This window comes from Choloepus didactylus, assembly GCF_015220235.1.
Source record: "Choloepus didactylus isolate mChoDid1 chromosome 25 unlocalized genomic scaffold, mChoDid1.pri SUPER_25_unloc1, whole genome shotgun sequence".
NCBI lineage: Eukaryota > Metazoa > Chordata > Mammalia > Pilosa > Megalonychidae > Choloepus > Choloepus didactylus.
In genome coordinates, this window is record NW_023637606.1 from 7,324,685 (window position 1) to 7,344,645 (window position 19,961).

A 19,961-nucleotide genomic window follows, 5' to 3' on the forward strand; every position below is an offset into this window, starting at 1 on the left:
CCATGTGAAGGCAAAGAGTTTTGGGGATGCTGGATGTAAGGGAACTGTAAAGAAGGCTTCTTTGAGGTCTAGGACTGAAAAATAGGAGGTGTGTGAGGGTATAAGTGTGAGCAGGGTGTAGGGGTTGGGCACTACTGGGTGTATAGGAATGACTGCTTGGTTTATGGTGCAGAGGTCTGGGACTAGGCGACAGGAGCCCTCAGGTATTTTATGGGTAAGATGGGCATATGGCAGGGGGAATTAGTAGGCTGCAGTAGCTTTTTTGAAAGCAGCATATTAATAATGGGTTTTAGTCCATGGAGGTGGACTGGAGAGATGGGGTATTGGAGGACAGAAGGGAAATGACTTTTGTTTTTTAATTTGATCAGTACAGGTGAGTGCTGGTGGGCAATGGATGGGTTATCTGTGTCCCATACTAAGGGGTTAACATTTTGGAGGAGTGGATTTGGTGCCTCTGTTATTGTTGTAGGGGTGAACAGGGAGAGAAGGAGTATACTGTCAGGTGGCCTGCTGTGTGGCAATTGTGAGGTAATAGTGGCACTGAGGGTGCTGAGGATGTCCCCACCTAGAAGGTGGGTGGGACAATGTAGAATGACCAGGGATGAGTGTGTGAAAATTGGGTTTTCATATTGGCAGGTGAGGGAAGGGATGCATCTGGGTGTGAAGGTCGTTCCTTCAACCCCCATGACCTGAAGGGCAGAGCTGTTAGTGGGCCCTGAATAAGAATTTTGAGTTGAGTAAGTGGCCCCTGTGTCCAAGAGAAAGGTAAGAGGCTTACCTTTGACTAGAGGAGTTACCCAAGGTTCCTGATTTTCGATGTGAGTGGGGGCTGGTGGTAGTCTTGGGCCCCATCAGTCTTTGCCGAGAATGCTGAGGAAGTCAGCTGCAGCAGCTGCCTGGTTGGCTGTGGTGGCTTCTTGGCTGGATGTCTGCAAACCTAGAGGGGTCCAAGGACAGTCCATTTTCCAATGGCCCTGCTGGCCACATAGTGGACAAGATTGGGTGGGTGGCTGAGGATCTGGGCATTGCATAGCCCAGTGGCCGGCCATCTTACATCTAAAACAGGGACTCGGTGGGACACAGGTGGCCTGTTTGGCTAACATTTTTGCTTCTTGACTGCCTGAAAGGGCAGTAGCAATCATTTGAAGATTAGCTTTCTTTTCCCCTTTTACTTTCTGCTCTATTTTAAAATACTTTGAAAGCAGCTGCCATTAGGTCTTGTTGGGGGGTAAGGGGACCCTCCTCAAACTTTTTTAGTTTGTATCTGATGTCAGAGGTGGCTTGGGAGATGAAGCATGAGTTAAGCCAGAGGCAGCCTTCAGGGCTTTCTGGGGTGAGACAGGTGTGAGCAGTAAGGCTTCTGTGAGCCAGACCATGAACTCGCAGGGTTTTCAGTAGGTTCTTGGAAGATTTCTTTTAAGTTTATCAAAATTGATAGTTTTGAGTGATGCCTTTTCTAGGCCAACTATGATGCAGGTTTGGAAGTGGTTGCACTTTCATAAGTCAGGATGATTTGGTTGGTAGTCTCATCTCAGGGCTGTTCAAGGGAGTGCTTGTTCTCCTGGGGCTTGGTGTTGTCTGTGGTGTGTAGAGTGTCTGCAAGTTGCCTGGCCACCTGCCAGACCCTCTCTCTCTCTTCAGGAAGTAGGGTGGAGTTAAGAATCATTAAAAGATCTTGCCAGCTGAGGTCATAGGACTGGAGGATGTAGGTAAACTGCTTGATATAGTGAGAGGGGTTGGTGGAGAATGGGCCTAATGTTTGTTCTACTTGGGACATGTCACCTAGGGAGAAGGGGACATGCACTTTAACAATGACCTCTGAGCCCACTACTTAGCAGAGGGGTAGGAGAGGTTGTGGGGTGTGGGTTTCTGGGATGTGGTGAAGATGATGGCAGGCCCAAGAACAGGTTTTGGAAGGAGTGGAGGAAGGGAGCCTGAGGACAGAAGGTTGTCTGTTGGGTTGGCATGAGGGGGTTTTTTTGGGCTGGAGACAGGACTGACTGCAGATGCGGTAGGGGGAGGTTGTTCTGGGACTGGGGTAGGGGTTGGTCTGACCCACAGAACTTGATCTGCTGGGTCAAAGTCATCAGAGGAGTTAGGGTAGGGAGGAGGTGATGAAGTTTGAGAGGAAGGGGGTGGGGCTGTAGGGGGAGTTCTAGCTATCAGGATGTGGTAAGTGGAGCAGGATTTAAAAAGAGAGGGATGGGCGTGAATAGAGAAGAAGGCCTGAACATATGGAACCTCACCCCACTTTCTGGTTCAATGAATAAAATTATCAAGATCCCAGAGTATATTAAAATCAAAAGTACCATTTTCTGGTCATTGGGACTCATTATCCAACTTGTATTGTGGCCAGACTCTGTTACAATAGAATATGAGCCATTTGGGCTGAATTTCTTTTTGGAAGCTTAGTTTCTTATATTGTCTGAGCAGACACCCAAGTGGTGTAGCAGTAGAAGGTATTGACCACTGGAGCCCATGTTTCCTGCAAAGTGATGAGCCAAGAGGCAGGAGTGAGTTCCCTTGTAGGGCCAGTTGTCCCTGAACCTTGTGAGGAACTGAAATGAAAGAGAGCTTTCTCAGAGAGAAGTTGGTGTCCCAGTTTCAGTCTGGAAGCTGAGGCATGCCCCTACTCCAAGCAGCGGTTTAGCTGGAGCCACTTCAGAGCCTGGTACCAGGGCTTTCAGTTAAGAAGAAAGGGCTGTAGGAGGAGCTAAGATGGCAGCATAGAGAGGAGTGGAAGACTGTTAGTCCTCCCCAGGAACAATTCATAAATGACCAAAAAACTAGTAAATAACCCAGAATAACTGCGGGGAGACAAACATGACTGTCTACTCATCATCCACCAACCTGAATTGGGAGGAATGCCTGAGATCACAGCATAAAATCTGTAAGTAAAAACTGTGGACCCGTGCTGAGAATCAACAGCCGAGAGCCCCTCCCTCACGGAAGCCTCGCGGTGCTAGAGAGCAGCACTCTCTCGGCCCTGCTCCAAATGGGGTTTTAATGTTAACTGCTCAACACAGAGAATCCTCAACAAGCAGACAGAGGCTTTTGTTGACAACTGACCTTGGGAGAGTCGGGGAACATATCTGTCTCAGGACAGGGAGCCCAGGGCATCGGGTGCTATCTCTGGCTGACAGGTGAACCTGGGGGATTTTCTGGCCTTTCTCTCTCTGTGGAGAAAACCTCAGCCCTTTTTAGCCCATAGCACTTTGCAGTAAAGACAGCCCCAGCCATTTTAAAATCAAAACACTTTGATCAGCAGTCAGAGAAACAAAGAACTTATTGATATGCAGATGACCTCTCTGGAGAGGGCATAGCTTCCCAAGAGGAAAGGGAGGGGCCCAGCTCCACTGCCTGCCTTTCTGGAACCAGACCCCAAAGCTTGGGGCGGGAGAGCCACAGGCCAAACCCTCTTAAACCAGTGGGTGACAGACTGACAGGTGCACCTGCCAGGCAGAAAAGCACAGGTGTATCAATCCTCTAAGAAAAACCATCAGGGAAACCAGATACTGAATATTTCCTTCTTCTGTGACCTGAGCCTGTTCTTATCTGGGAAAACCTGATTGGCGTGGCCTGGGAGGTCAGATGCCTAGACAACAGAAAACCACAACCTACACTAAGGAAAATGAAGCTATGGCCCAGTCAAAGGAACAAATGTACACTTCAACTGAGATACAGGAATTTAAACAACTAATGCTAAAACAATTCAAAAAGTTTAGAGAGTATTTTGCAAAAGAAATAGAGGCTATAGGAAAACACTGGGCATAGATAAGGCAGAAATTGAAAGTTCAAAAAAACAACGAGTAGAATTTATGGAAATGAAAGGCACAACACAAAAGACAAAAGACACAGTGGAAACATACAACAGCAGATCTCAAGTGGCAGAAGAAAACACTCAGGAACTGGAGAACAAAACACCTGAAAGCTTACACACAAAGGAGCAGATGGAGAAAAGAATGAAAAAATATGAGCAAAGTCTCTGGGAACTTAAAGATGAAACAAAGTAAAAGAATGTACGTATCATTGATGTCACAGAAGGAGAAGAGAAGAGAAAAGGGGCAAAGGCAATAATAGAGGAAATAATCAATGAAAATTTCCCATCTCTTATGAAAGACATAAAATTACAGATCCAAAAAGTGCAGCATACTCCAAACAGAAGAGATATGAATAGGCCTACGCCAAGACACTGAATAATCAGATTATCAAATGCCAAAGACAAAGAGAGAGTCCTGAAAGCAGCAAGAGAAAAGCAATCCATCACATACAACGGAAGCTTAATAAGACTATGTGTGGATCTCTCAGCAGAAACCATGAAGGCAAGAAGGAAGTGATGTGATATATTTAAGATACTGAAAGAGAAAAACTGCCTACCAAGAATCCTATCTCCAGCAAAGCTGTCCTTCAAATATGAGGGGGAGCTCAAAATATTTTCTGACAAACAGTGAGAGACTTTGTGAACAAGACACTCACCCTACAGGAAATACTAAAGGGGGCACTACAGAGTGATAGGAGAACACAGGAGTGTGTGGCTTGGAACACAATTTTGGGAGATGGTAGCACAACAATGTAAGCACACTGAACAAAGATAACTATGAATATGGTTGAGAGAGGAAGGTTGGGAGCATGTGAGACACCAGAAGAAAGGAGGAAAGATAAAGACTGGGACTGCGTAACTTGGTGAAATCTAGTGTTGAAAAATTCTGACAAAATGTACAAATACATTCTTTTACAAGGGATAACGAGCAAATGTCAACCTTGCAAGGTGTTTAAAATGGGGAGGCATTGAGGGAGGGATGAAATCAATGTAAACTAGAGACAAACCAACAGAATTATTGTGTTATGCTTCCTTTAATGTACAAAGTTGATATACCAAGGTAAATGCAGATAAGAGGGGGGATAGGGGAGGCATGTTAGACACTTGACATTGGTGGTGTTGTCTGACTCTTTACTTTGGTTTAAGGTTACTTTTCCTTCTGCTACTTCCTAGCTGTCATTTTTTTTCCTCTTTCTTTTTTCTTTTTCTTTTGCCTCTCTATCTTCTTTGACTCTCCCTCCTGCCTTGTGGAAGAGATGTAAATGCCCTTATACAGATAGTGGTGAAGGTGGTGAACACATAAATATGTGACCATACAGAGAACTATTGTTTGCTTGCTCAGAATGGAATTTATGACATGTGAACAAAACCATCTAAAAAAATAGGTTGATGACAAAACCTCAAGGGCAATATACTGAGTGAAATAAGCCAGACACATAAGGACAAATATTGCAGTGTCTCACTGATAAGAACTAATTATAATATGTAGACTCATAGACATGAAATATAAGGTACCAAGATACAGGACCAGGCTTAAGAATGGGAAGCAGTTGCTTAGTACGAGCAGAATGTTCAACTATGAAGAAATTAAATATTTGGAAATGAACAGAGGTGTTGGTAGCAAGATGTGAGAATAACAGTGCCAAATGGTGCATGAATGAGGTGGAAAGGGGAAGCTCAGAGTCATATATGTCACCAGAAGGAAAGTTGGAGGTCAAAAGATGGGACTGTATAAAACTGACTCCTATGGTGGGCAATGTCCATGTTTAACTGTACAAATATTAGAAAACTCTTCCATGAACCAGAACAAATGTATGACAATACAACTAGAAGTTAATAACAGAGGGGCAGATAGGGAAGAAATATATACCTATTGCAAACTATGTACTACAGTTAGTAGTATTTCAACACTCTTTCATAAACAGTAACAAATGTACTATACCAATACTACGAGTCAACAATTGAGGGGGCTTGGTTAGGGATATGGGAGGATTCGAGTTTCCGTTTCTTATTTTTTTTTTTTTCTTTTTACATCTCACTTTATTTCTTGTCTGGAGTAATGCAGTTTCTAAAAATTGAACAAAAATTAAGTGCGGTGATGGATGCACAGCTGTATGAGGGTACCAGGGGCAACTGATTGTACACTATGGATCTTCAGATAATTGTATGGTATCTGAACAATCCCAATAAAAATTAAAAAAACATAAAAAACAACTAGATGTGTCCCCTTTACTCATAAAGTTGACACCCCTTTTCAACATGAAGAGGTTTGGGTGGTCACTGCCTAGACATCCCTAAAGATCAGGAAAGTTATTAGACTAGAGGAGGGGGTAGCAAAACAAAAGATAGAATTTAACAAAGGATTATGAATACTGAATCTTTATATAATTTTCTTTTCCCTAGTTGCTAGGATACTAGAATAGCTAGAAAAATAGAATTGAAATGGTGTAACTGTCAGCCTTTGAAATTTGTTCTATAGCTACCTGTTACATTGTCATTTGAAAGCTATACCATTTTGTATATATGTTATATTTTACAGTAAGGAAATAACTAAAACTATGGTTCTATAACTCATAACAGCTTTGGAAATTTCATATATATCTACTTGTTAAATCATACTTTGGAAGATATTACCTTTGTATATATATGTTATATTTCATAATAAAGCAATAACTGAAACTGTGGAACTGTGACCTATAATATTTTTTGAAATTTGCTCTTTAACTACTTGTTAAATTGCACTAGGAAAGTTATCACTTCTATGTATATATGTTATATTTGACAATAACAAATGACTTTAAAAAAACCTTAACCAGATGGTGACTACAGTAAAGATGTGACCCCTTCTGGAGCTGTAACATAATCCCTGGAAATGCCACTATTTGAATAAAAAAATGATTTTGACCATAAGCATATAACACAAGAGCAGTTGATTTCATGTATCACAGACTGCAGCATAACTTCATCCCTACAGCATCTCCTATAATATATATACCACATTTTCTGCATTAAATATTCTGCTACTGAAAATTAAGGCAGCATACTGCCTTCAACACTGAAATCATGGAATATGATGAAAGAAGTAAGCTGATTTTTTAAAAATAAACAGAATAAATGGATGGTTTTATAATATAAAAATTAAAGACACAAAATTCTAGAAATTAGGGAAACAGCAGATTATCTTGCTGCAAACTAAAAAAAAAAATCTAGAATTAGATCTCACAGTGTTTGAAATCTGTTAAACATGAACAAAATTCTAAACTTCAGACAAAGGATGCTTATCAAGTAAAATGTTTCTCAGCTGAACAGTTTCCTTAAGGCATGCTTTATGTCTTTGTTTCTGGGACTATAGATAAAGGGGTTTAACATGGGAGTGACCACTGTGTACATCACTGAAGCTACTGCACTTGCCCTGGAGTGTTGGATAACAGCAGAACTAAGATGCACTCCAAGAACTGTGCCATAAAACAGGGACACTACTGAGAGGTGAGATCCACAGTTCAAAAATGCTTTTTACTTGCCTCTAGCTGATGAAATTATCAAAATAGAGGCTACAATATTACAGTAAGAGGAAAGGATACCAGTGAGTAGAATAATACCCAGAGGCCCAGCTGCAAAATACATCACTAAATCATTGAGGAAGGTGTCAGAACAAGCACGTTGGACTACCTGATTGAGGTCACAGGAAAAGGGGGGAATTTCTAATTTGGTACAAAAAGGCAATCCCAAAACCATTAAGCCATGTAAACGAGACACCAGAAAACTCAATAACCAGGATGCAAGCAGCAGGAGACCACACAGCTGGTGTTTCATGATGACCATGTAGTGCAGTGGGTGACAGATGGCCACAAAGCAGACATAGGCCATAACTGTCAGTAGGAAATTGTCTAATACTCCAAAAACCAAGGAAAAGTACATCTGGGTGAGGCAGTTTTCATAGGTTATGATTTTGATCTCTGTCTGGATGTTCACAAGCATCTTTGGGACAGTGGTAGAGGTGAAACAGATATCTGCAAAAGACAGATTAGAGAGGAAGAAGTACATGTGCATATGGAGGTGGGAGTCAGAGGTGATGGCCAGGATAATGAGCAGGTTCCCAATACAAGTGACCAGGTACATCATCAGGAACAGCCCATAGAAGAGGGGCTGCACATTGGTATCTTCTGAGAGCCCCAGGAGGATAAATTCTGAAACACTTGTTTGGTTTTCTGAATTCATGTAGCTGATGAAACTTCTGGAAAAACAGCCCAAACCACTGCAAATTTAGCCACATGCAGTAATAAGTGAATTCACATAAATGCTATGGTTTGTATTGGGAGCACATTAAATTAATTATTTCTTATTTTATATATATATATAGATCTAGAGCCATTTATCTGAAAATGGTAGGGAAACCAAATATCCCTGCTTCTCCTTGATATTGTTGCAGGTTGACCATCTTATCCATATTTGTGAACATTGTCCCAAGGCAAAACTTCCAGTACAAATGCTCTTAGACTTTAGTTTATTCAGCAATCATTGCAACCAGTCATTTTGTACCATATAATGAAAAAGTTGGAGTAATGGATGTTGTGACGATAGAACAATATTTTCCAGTGTAATAAATATTACCAAATTGCACACCTGAAAACGGTTCAAATGAGAGATTTTTAGTTGTATATATATTAATAAAATAAAAAGTTAAAAGTTATTTACATATATATAATTAATTAAATAAGTTGTTCTGTATTTATGGCCTGGAACACTGAATATTGTTAAGATGCCATTTCTTCCCAGAATGATCTATACATTCAACTTAATCCAATTATAAATGACAGAAGGTATTTCCTGGATATTGACAAAGTAAATCTAAAGTTTCTATGACAATTGTAACAAACCTAGTTACAATTCTCATTAAGAATAAATTTGCAGGACACTTCCTACCAGATTTTAAGCCTAAATGTAAGTACACAATAATCAACAATGCTGTCTTTGTGAAATAGACTTATAGGCTAATGCTACAGGAGTCAGGCATAGACCCACAGAAATGCAATCTACTGATCTTTGACAAAGTAGCAAGGGCAATTTAACACAGAAAGTAAGGTTTTTCAACAAATGTTGCTAGAACAATGGGATGCCCACATGCAAAACAGAAAAGGAATTTACACACTGATGGCATTCATTTCAAAAAATTAACTCAAATCATACAGTTACAGGTAAAATGCAGTAGTATAAAACTTTTAGAAAAAAATATATAAAAAATGTAGAGGTCCATAGTTTGGCAATGAGTGTTTAGATATAGTGCCAAATGCATGATCCATGAAAGAAGAAAATTTATAAATTGGACCTTATTAAAATTTAAAACTTCTGCTCCCTGAAAGAAAATTATAAGGGAATGAAAAGAAAATCCACAGACTTTGGAAAATATTTTCAAAACACTTGGTAAATAATTTGCATTCACATATACTAAGAATGTTTAACACTAAGAAAGCAAAAAGCCAATTATAAATGAGCAAAAGATCTGAACAGAACCCTAAATATATATGGATGGCAAATAAGCCTCCAAAAAGATGATCAGGATAATTTTCACTAGTGAATTTCAAAATTAAAACTGCCATGATACATCATCATACACTTACTGAAATAGTTATAAACGTATACACTTGCAATAGCAATGGCTGCTGAGGATGTGGAGCAAGACAGACTCTCATTCATTGCTAGTGAGATTAAAAAATGGTACAGTCAGAAGACAGTTTGGCAGTTTCTTGTAAACTAAGCATAGTTTTACATATGTTGTGGCTTTGAGTTGTATGCATACCAGAAAAATATGTTCTTAAAATTAATCCATTACCATTGATGTGAACTTATTTTAGTTAGGACTGTTTGATGATGTTACTTCAGTTATGGTAAGGCTCAACTGAATAGATTTGGGTATTAATCCTATTACTGGAGTCCTTGATAAGCAGAATAAAATTCAGACAAATAGAAGCATCAGGAAGCAAGAAGCTGAAGGTCAATGGAAACTGGAAGAGGGGAGAGAGACCAGGAGAAGCCACCATGAGCTTTACCATGTGACAGAGGAACCCAGGACAAAAGAACACAGGCAGCAAGCCCAAGAACAATGCAGTCTTCAGGAAGAAAGCATCACCTTGATGGTTTGGTTTGGACTTTTCCCAGCCTCAAACCTATAAGCCAGTAAATTCCCATTGAATAAGTCAACCCATTGCTTGGTATCTGCTTGAACAGTCAAGGAAACTAAAACATCATGCAATTCAGGAACTGTGTGCTTACATATATATAAACACCTGATTTGAAACTTAAGAGTCCACACAGAAACCTACACATGACTGTCTTTAATAGTCTGATGTATAATCTCCTAAATGAAAGAAAAACATACCGTGTTCTCTCTACACAATGTAATATCACTGACAGATAAAAGAAATGTTCCATCCATCCACAAGAGACATGGATGAATCTTAAAAAAATTGTTGCTAATTGAAATAACCATTCTAAAAATACTACATACATATGCTTTCAATTATATGACCTTCTGGATAAGGCAAAACAATAGATAATAGAATGATCACTACTTGCCAGGTGTTTGGGGGAAGAGAAGGGTTAAATGGATGAAGTACAGGGGAATTTTTAGAGCAGTGAAACAACTCTATATAATACTGTATTTGTAGACAGGTGATATTAGGCCTTTGTTAAAACCCATAGACCTTTACAACACAAAAAGTCAACCTTAAAGTATTCAAATAAAAAATTATTTTCAAAACCAAGGGAACCCTAGGATGGAACTCAAAATATTACAAAATAATCCAGCTGTATTACAAATGTACAACATGCCTTCACTGAAGGTTTTGGGGGAAAGGTGCTGAATCTACTAATATTAGATATGAGTGGATTCTGTAATGAGAAGTCAATGGATACTGTACATAAGTATGGTACTCTAGTTGATAAAGTTATATCACAACAGGGTAAGAATTAAAAAATTCTCTTTCTTCTATACATGTAGACTGGTATCAAGCAATTAAATAAATGGAAGTGAGGGGAATACATTTCTCACTCTAGAGTGGGAGGTTACAGAAAAGCATGGGGAGGAAGAGAGTTATCTGTATAGCAATGTCTTAGAGTTGGACATAGCAGCATAAACTCATGAATGGGTTAGTATAGATACAGATGGTTACATTTAGAAATATTTATGGATATGTGTAAATTCACAGGTCAGTAGACACACATGTATTTCCTTATCCTATCAGTGGAGAGGGCCAAGAGTTCCTAGTAGCCAGGAGCACAGATGGTGCCCAGACCTTGATTTTTAACACCATTCTCCAATAAAAGTCTCCTTGGAGAAATATGACACTAGGCTTGGAAAACAAATACACAAGAAGGGTGGATCATCTGGCATTACCGAAGAGTAAGTAGGTTTAAAATAAAGCCCTCAATGATGCAGCATATCAAAGAGATGCAGGGAAGAGATCCCATGGCCAAAGTGGAATAACAGAGTAAAGCTGCATTTTATCACAACTCAAAACTAAATGCCATGAGTCCATACTAACATAAATAATTATTGTATTAAGACATAAGAAGAGACAAATCTAGCATGCCAGAAGAATTCCAAAATTTATGTAGATATTGCTCTCTCGAGAAAGTTGAGCGTAATTCCCACTCCTGAAATCTGGGCTTCACATACTGGCTTCTTTGCAAACATGATATAAGGAAAAGTAGGAAAATAGGTAACTTTATGGTGGGGAAACCTGGCAACTACTACGGATCAAGGTCAAAGTCAACAGTGATACGTCATGATGATAAGATGTACCCTGGACATGATTTGATGAAAATGTCACTTTATCTCTGATGTCTTCCATAAAAAATCCATAACCCACTCAAATCATGGCAGAAACATCAGAGAAATCCCAGCAAAGGTGTTTTATAAGATACCTGAACAGAACTTCTCAAAATGATCTAAGTCATCAGGAAAAAAAAAAAAAAAACAAAACCTAGAGTCTGAGAAATTGTCACCATCACAAAGAGACCAAGAATTTATGGCAAATAAATGTAGTGTAGTATTGTGGATGGGAGACGGGGGAGTGGGTGATAAATTTTTGGAAACTCTACTATGTTCACATTTTTTCTGTCAATCTAATACTTCTACAAAATCAAGTTAATTAAGAAGTAATATTATTAGTGAAATGCAAAAACAGAATGCAATGAACTCCATGCATAATTCCAAACATGGTTACATGCCTTGGACAAGAATATCACACTGCTAAAATCCTCATGTTCTTCATACATTAAATCAGAATAGTGAAAATGATTTCCCAGAGAAATTTAAAGAATTAAATACAATAGGGAATATAAAATGTCTGGCATATTTTATATTCCCTATATTTTTATACATCAAGATTCAAACCCATGCAGATTCATTCTCTAAATCTCCTTCCCCACTTCCACTGTGCTATTCCCAGACCTCATCTTTTCTCCATGGTTTGGACAACAGAAATTAACTGAAATGAACTTTCCATAGGGAAAGTCTTTTCAAGAAATTCACCTTCTATAAACCCTGCAAGGGCTCTACAATAACTTCAAACATAAATATCAATTTAGTTGACAACACAAAAGGCCCTTTCTTACTGAGCTGCTTCTAACTCAGCAATTTCATGTTCCACTTTTCACACCCTTCCTCTCACCCAACATCAGATATTAAGAACTACTTTTAAACCATAACCACAACTTAGTTATATTGATCCCACATTTGTGTCCCTGTTGTCTCTTCTTGGTGTGCTTCTACCCCCTTATCCTCCTGTAATTACTCCAATTCCACCTTCAAGAATCACTAAAGCCATCCCTCATCTCCAGTGGATGAGTCCAAATTTTGGATCCTCTTCACCAGGATTTCAGTGCCATCTCAGGATAATGCATTTACTCATTTTACACTGCTTTTCCTGTTAATTTTAATCTCTTTGAAATTAAGAACAATGTCTAATTCATTTATTTATCCCAGATCAATATTTAGTTTCTATGGTGAATATCAGATGAATAAATGGTAGTTGAATAACTAAAAGTAAAAACTGGTTGAATGTGCCTAAAGGGACACTTACAACAATTGTGGAAAATAAGCAGTAAAACAAGAAAAATGCTACTGTGAGTGAAGACCCATGAGTATGAGCTAATGCCAGAGAAGACAGAATGGAGAAAGAATATATTTTAGTGAATCCATCATCTCCATCCACAATCAGGCTTTGAAAATAGGCAGTATTTTGTGTTTTTAAACTCTGTGTTTCCCCATTGATGCCCCCAAAGCTACTACCAACACAAGGGGTTCCTGGAGACGTAATACATTGTCCCAGCACAAGTCAAAGTTTGGTGACTTACCCACAAATTATCTAAGAAGGCTTTGAGGTCAATAATGTAGATTCTTCCTTGAATGATGGGGAGAAATTGGAAGCTCTGTTCCTAGGAAAGGCAGGGATATGGAACCACTCATGAAGCCTCTAGATGACATAGTTTTCCTCCTCAACAGAAATTGGAAAATTAGACTTGAGACAGTGTAGGGGAAGCATTTACACTTTCCAGGCTTTTAGGGATTTAATTCCCATAAGTATCATTAATGAAGTATTCTTCTGTTCCTACTCCCTGAGATACTGAGTACTCTGCAGGTAAGAGGGGAAACAACAATGCAAACTTGTGCCAGTTTTGACCCTTGGGAAAAACCCTGGAAATTTATATTAATCTCTTATCCCAGTGGACTCCTTCCTCTCAGGAGGAGAGATCTCTTTTAGGTGTGAGCTCTGGTATTGCAACATTTCCATAATGATTTTGCTATTGCAGATTTTGGACAGAGATTCTGGGTACAGTAACATTTCTTCTGTCTTCCATCTGCCTCCTATGTTGGCTCTCATTCATGGTGCTACCCTCCCTCAACAGTGTTTCCTCTTCCTTCACTGCTTCTCTTCTCCCCATTGTTAGCAATATCTGTTCAACTCACTCAAAAAATTTTTTTCAGTCATTCAAAACCTTTTCTTCAGTAATATTGAATTATGGTCTTAAATGAAGAAAAGAGAAATATATTGTGCCTTCTCTGAAACAGCTCACAGTCTAAACAGTACAAGGGATAGGAAATAAATAAATACAACAACCTAAGGTTGTACTGAAGTCCTAGTGAAGTGCAATCCCATATGAATGAGGATAAGCTTTTCCATTTCTTCTAAAAAGGATCCTGGGTCTTGAAAGGGATTATGTTCAAACTACAGATCACTTTAGTATTGTGGACAGTATAATAGTCTTAATTCTTCCTATCCAAGAATGCAGTCTGTCTTGTCATTTACTTAGGTCTTCTCTAATTTCCTTCAGCAGTTTTATTAGTCATGGTTCTCTAGAGAAACAGAAGCAATAAGAGGTATCTATAAATATGAGATTTTATAGAAGGTTCTCATGCAACTGTGGGAATGCATTAGTCCAAATTCCATAGGGTAGGATGCATGAGTTCAAGGAGGCAACTCTAATGATGGAGAGCCTGTTTGGCAGAAGAGGAAATGAATATTCTCTCTTCTCCCTTAAAAGTCTTCAACTGTTTGGATTAAATCCAACTGATTGGATTCTGTCTTTGTGGAAGACACTCCTTATTTGATTACTGATGTAATCAGCCACAGATGCAATGAACTGACTGATGATCTAATAAGCCAGATATCCTGGCAGTAATGGTTAGGCCAGTGCTTGCTGGACCAGACAAAAGGGCAACATCACTGGGCCAAATTGACTCATAAACATAACCATCAGAGCAGTGTTTGTTGTTTCCAGGTATAAGTCCTTCACCTCTTCAGATAAAATTATTCCTAGGTAGTTTATTCTTTTAGAGTCAATGGTGAATGATCTTTTTTAACTTCCAGTCAGAAGTGATCTTTGCTAGTGTACAAAACACAATCAATTTTTCCATATTAATCTTTGAGCTTGCACTTGGCTGGATTCATTTATGAACTCCAAAAGACTTCTCATGGATGCTTGGGTATTTTGTATATAAAGGATAATGTCATCTGTGAATACAGATAGCTGGTCCTCTTCCTTTCCAATTTGGATGCCTTTTATTTCATTTCATTTCCTAATGTCTTTCACAAGGATTTCCAGTACAATAAATAGCAATAATGAAAACATGTATCATTGTCTTGTTCCAAACCTCAAGTAGAAGGCCTTCAATCTTTCAGCACTGAATATAAGATTAGCTGTGTTTTAATATATATGAGCTTTACTTATTGAGGAAGGTAACTTCTCTTCATACTTCTCTGATATTTTCTTTTATCACAAAAGGGCATTGGTGTTTGGCAAATGCATTTTTTTTGCATCAATTGAGATTATCATGTGATTTCCCCCTTTGTTCTTTGAATGTGATGTATTACATTCATTTCTTACATGAAAACCCTTGCATTCATGAGGCACATTATAGTTAGTTCATACTAGTGAGGTGTTATAATGTTTGTATTTTCATTTCTGATATATTTTACTCAAAATGCTGTCCTCCAGATCCATTCACCTAGTTGTGTCTCACAACATCATTCCTTCCTGCAGTTGCTCAATATTCTATTCTATGCATACACCACATTTCACCATTCTGTTCATTAGTCAGTGTACCCTTAGGCCACCCCATCCATAGCAAATTGTGAAACTGCCATCATAAACACAAGTGTGCAAATGTCCATTCATGCCCCTGTTCTAAATTCATCCAAGTATATACCAAATAATGAGGTTGCTGGTCCTTACAGCACCCACAATCATATTTTTTTGTGGAAAACCACACTGTGCTACAGATAGTCTGCACCATTCTACTTCCCAACTATCTTCTGGCTTTCTCCTGTAATTGTGTCCCTCTGTTTATTTTCTCCCTGCAATTTTATATAGAAATATTCACAGACCATACAATAATACTTGGTGTACAATTATTCACACTATTATCATATAGTTGTTCATTCATCACCACAATCAGCACTTGAACATACTCATTACTCCAAAAAATTTAAAGAATAATTATAAAAAGAAAAGAAAAAATAAATTAACATAACATAAAATAATAAGGCCAGACACCACCACCACAACCAAAAATCCCATACCTCTCCTTTATATTCCCCTTATAGACCTTTAACTTTTGTATATTGCCCTTATCACATTTAATGGAAGCATATTATTTTACTTTTAACTATAAACTCTAGTATGCATTGATTATATTTTCCCTCACTACATCCCATCCTCAATAACTTGCAAAGTTGACATTCATTTGTTCTCCCTCATGTAAAAACATACTTATATTTGTACATTTAATCAGCATCCTTGTCCACTCTAGGTTTCACTAAGTTATAGAGGCCCAGTCTTTATTGTCTATCTTTCCTTCTGGTGCCATATGTGCCCCTGACTGCCTCTTACAAATTTACTCATATCTTTGTTCAGTGAACTTACAATATCATGCTACCATCACACATTATTGTGCTATCCATTTCTGGATCTACACAATCAATCCTGTTGAACATTCAATAAACATTTAGCACCTAATTCCTGATCTCTACCGTCTTATTTCCTGATAACCTGTGTTCTCAGCTTTAACTCTCAAAGTTCACTCATTAGTGTTAGTTCATATTAGTGAGATGAAATATTTATCCTCTTCTTTCTGGCTAACTTCACTTCAGCATAATGTCTTCAAAGATCATCCACTTGTTATTATATCCCATGACTTTGTTCTCTTACAGCTGTGTAATATAATATTCCATTGTATGTATATTACACAGTTTGTTTACCACTCATCCATTGATGGACAGTTGGGCTGTTTCCACCCCTGGCAATTCTGAATAATGCCTCTAAATACAAAGATTTACATATGGCTGTTTGTGTCTTAGCTTTCAGTTCCTCTGAGAATATCCCTAGTAATAGAATTATTGGATCATATGGCAGTTCTATACTTAACTTCCTGTGGTACCATCATGCTGCCTTCCAGAATGGCTGCACAATTTTACATTCCAACCAACAGTGAATAAGTGTGCCTTTTTCTCCACATCCACTCCAACACTTGTAATTTTCAGTTTTTTTTATAATGGTCTTTCTAGTAGGTGTGAGATGATATCTCTTTGTGGTTTGATTTGCATTTCCCTGATAGCTAGTGAAGTTGAGCATCTTTTCATATGTTTTTGAATTTCCTCTTCAGAAAAGTGCCTGTCCATGTCTTTTTCCCATTTTAAATTGGGTTGTTTGTCTTTCTGTTGTTTAGTTGTAGGATCTCTTTATATATTTGTGATATTAAACCCTTATCTCTTATGTGGTTTCCAAATATTGCTTCCCATTTTTCAACTTGTCTGACAAAGGCCTTTGATGTTTAATTTTGAGGAGATCCCACTTATCTATTTCTTATTTCACTGCTTGCACTTTGGGAGTAAATTCTATGAAAACACCTCCTATCACATGTTCTTTAAGATATTTCCCTACATTTTCTTCTAAAAGTCATATGAGCTCAGCACTAATGTTTAGCTGTTTGATCCATTTCATGTTAATTTTTGTATAAGATGTGAGATAGGAGTGCTCTTTCATTATTTTCGATATGGATGTGCTGGTTTGAATAAATTATATCACTCAAGAGGCATATTCTTTAATGACAATCATTTGACAGCAGATTTATTAATATTTTTGGTTAGGGTGTGACCCCTTGATTGCATGTTTCCCTGGAGATTTGACCCTGTCCATTCAGCATGGGCCTTGATTGGTGTACTTGAGTCCTCTAAAAGGAGAGCTCAGGCCCAGATGCTTGCTGTAGCTGAAAGACACATTTTGGAGATGGCCATTGAAAGCAGACTCCTGCTGACACTGACACATGGAGATGCAGACAGGAGGATGTTTAGCTCTGTGATGAAGCCTAGGGTTTGCCCCAGGGTATGTTAAGTGGGCTCCCAGATTCCTAGAGAGAAACACCTTGAGAGAAATATCCAAGAATGCACAGGAACTGAGAGAGGAGTTGAACACAACGTGGGATCAACAAACACTGGCCATGTGCCTTCCCAGCTAAAAGAGGTTTACTGGATGCCACTGGCCATCCTTCGGTGAAGGTATCACCTGTTGATGCCTCTGTTTGGACACTTTTATTGCCTTAGAAGTGTTAATTTGTAACTTAATAAATCCCATAAATAAAAGCCAACCCATTTCTGTTATTTTGCGTAATGGCAGCATTAGAAAACCTAAAACAATGGATATCCAGTTCTTCAAACACCATTTATTGAAGAGAGTGCTGTGTGCCAGTTGCTTTGCCTTGGCTGCCTTATCAAAGATCAATTGCCCAGATGAGTAGGAAAATGGGAATAAAATAAAATGAAAAATATAATCCTTTAAAGATGGAGATGGGATGTTTTGCATGTTCTCCTTTACTTGGGTTTTATTCTTGTTTTTTTTTTTAAAGTAATGAAAATGTTCAAAAGTTGATTTTACTAATGAATGGGCAAGTATTTGATACTACTGTGTACAACTGATTTTACACTGTGGATGACTGTATGCTATGTGAATATGTCTCAATAAAATTGAATTTTTAAAAAATAGGCAATTGTCCATAGATGAGAGGCTCTATTTCTGAACACTCAATTTGATTCCATTGGTTGGTATAAATATCTTTATGCCAATAATATGTTTTCATTACTGCACCTTTGTAGTATGATTTAAAATCAGGTAGAGTGAAATCTCCCACTTAATTCCTCTTTCTTAAGATATTTTTAGTTATTTGGGGTATGCCGCCCTACCAAATAAATTCTGTTATTGGTTTTTCTCTTTCTGCAAAATAAGTTGTTGGGATTTTAATTGGTATTGCATTGAATCTATAAATCAGTATAGGTAGAATTCACATCTTAATTATATTTAGTCTTCCAGTCCATGAACACAGTATGTTCTTCCATTGTTAGGTCCTTTTAGATTTCTTTCAGCAGTTTCTTCTATTTTTCTGGGTATATGTCTTTTGTGGCCTTAAGTTTATTCTTAAATGCTTTATCCTTTAGGTTGCTATTGGAAATTTTCTTGATTTCTTCCTCCTATTGCTCACTACTTGTGTATAGGAACACTACTGATTTTTGCATGTTGATCTTGTACCCTGCCACTTTGCTATATTCATTTATCAGTTCTAGTTGCCTTGCTGTACATTTTTTTTCTGATTTTCTACATCTAGTATCATGCATCTGCAAATGTGAAGATTTACCTCTTCCTCTCAAACTTGGATGTCTTTTATTTCTTTTTGTTGCTGAATTTCTCTAGCTAGGACTTCCAGCAAAATGGTGAGAAACAGTAGTTACAGTAGGCATCCCTGTCATGTTGCTGATCTTAGAGGGAATGCTTTCTGACTTTCCCCATTGAGTATGGTATTAGCCATGGGTTTTTTATATATTGCCTTCATCATATTGAGAAAATTTACTTCTAATCATATCATTTTGAGTGTTTTCAACAAGAAGTGATGTTGAATTTTGTCAAATGCCTTGATAGAGATGATCTTGGGGCTCTTCTGCTTTGATTTGTTAATGTTATATAATATATTAATTGATTTCCTTTTGCTTAACCAGCTTGCATAATTGGAATAAATCCCATTTGGTCATAGTGTGTAAGTTTTTTAATGTGCTGCTGGATTTTGTTTGAAAATATTTTGTTGAGGATTTTCACATCTATATTCATTAGAGAGTTTTGTCTACAGTGCTCTCTTTTTTTGTAGTATCTTTTCTAACTGGTATTAGGGTGGTGTTGGCCTCATAGAATTAGTTAGTAGCTATCCCTCATTTTCAATTTCTTTGAAGAATTTGAGCAGGAATTGTATTAATTTATTCTTGAATATTTGGTAGATTTCACATGTGAAGCTGTCTGGTCCTGGGCTTTTTTGGGGGGGGGGGAGGGGCTTTTTTTATGACTGTCTCAGTCTTTCTTACTTGTGATTGGTTTCTTGAGGTTATCTACTTCTTCTTTACTAAATTTTGGTGGTTCATGCTTTTCTAGGAAGTTGCCCATTTTGTCTAAATTGTCTAATTTAGAAGCATGTTGTTGCTCATAGTGTCCTCTCATTATCTCATTTATTTCTGCAGGGGCAGTAGTTATGTCCACTCTCCCATTTCTGATTGTGTTTATTTGGATCTGCTCTCTTTTTTGTAGTTGTGAGTCTAGCTAATTG

At 38.1% G+C, this 19,961-nt stretch overlaps 1 pseudogene; it reads right to left on the bottom strand.

The window, feature by feature from the left end:
• Positions 1-7,117: 7,117 nt before the first annotated feature.
• On the bottom strand, positions 7,118-8,038 carry LOC119525325 (annotated as a pseudogene).
• Between the last annotated feature and the right edge of the window lie 11,923 nt (positions 8,039-19,961).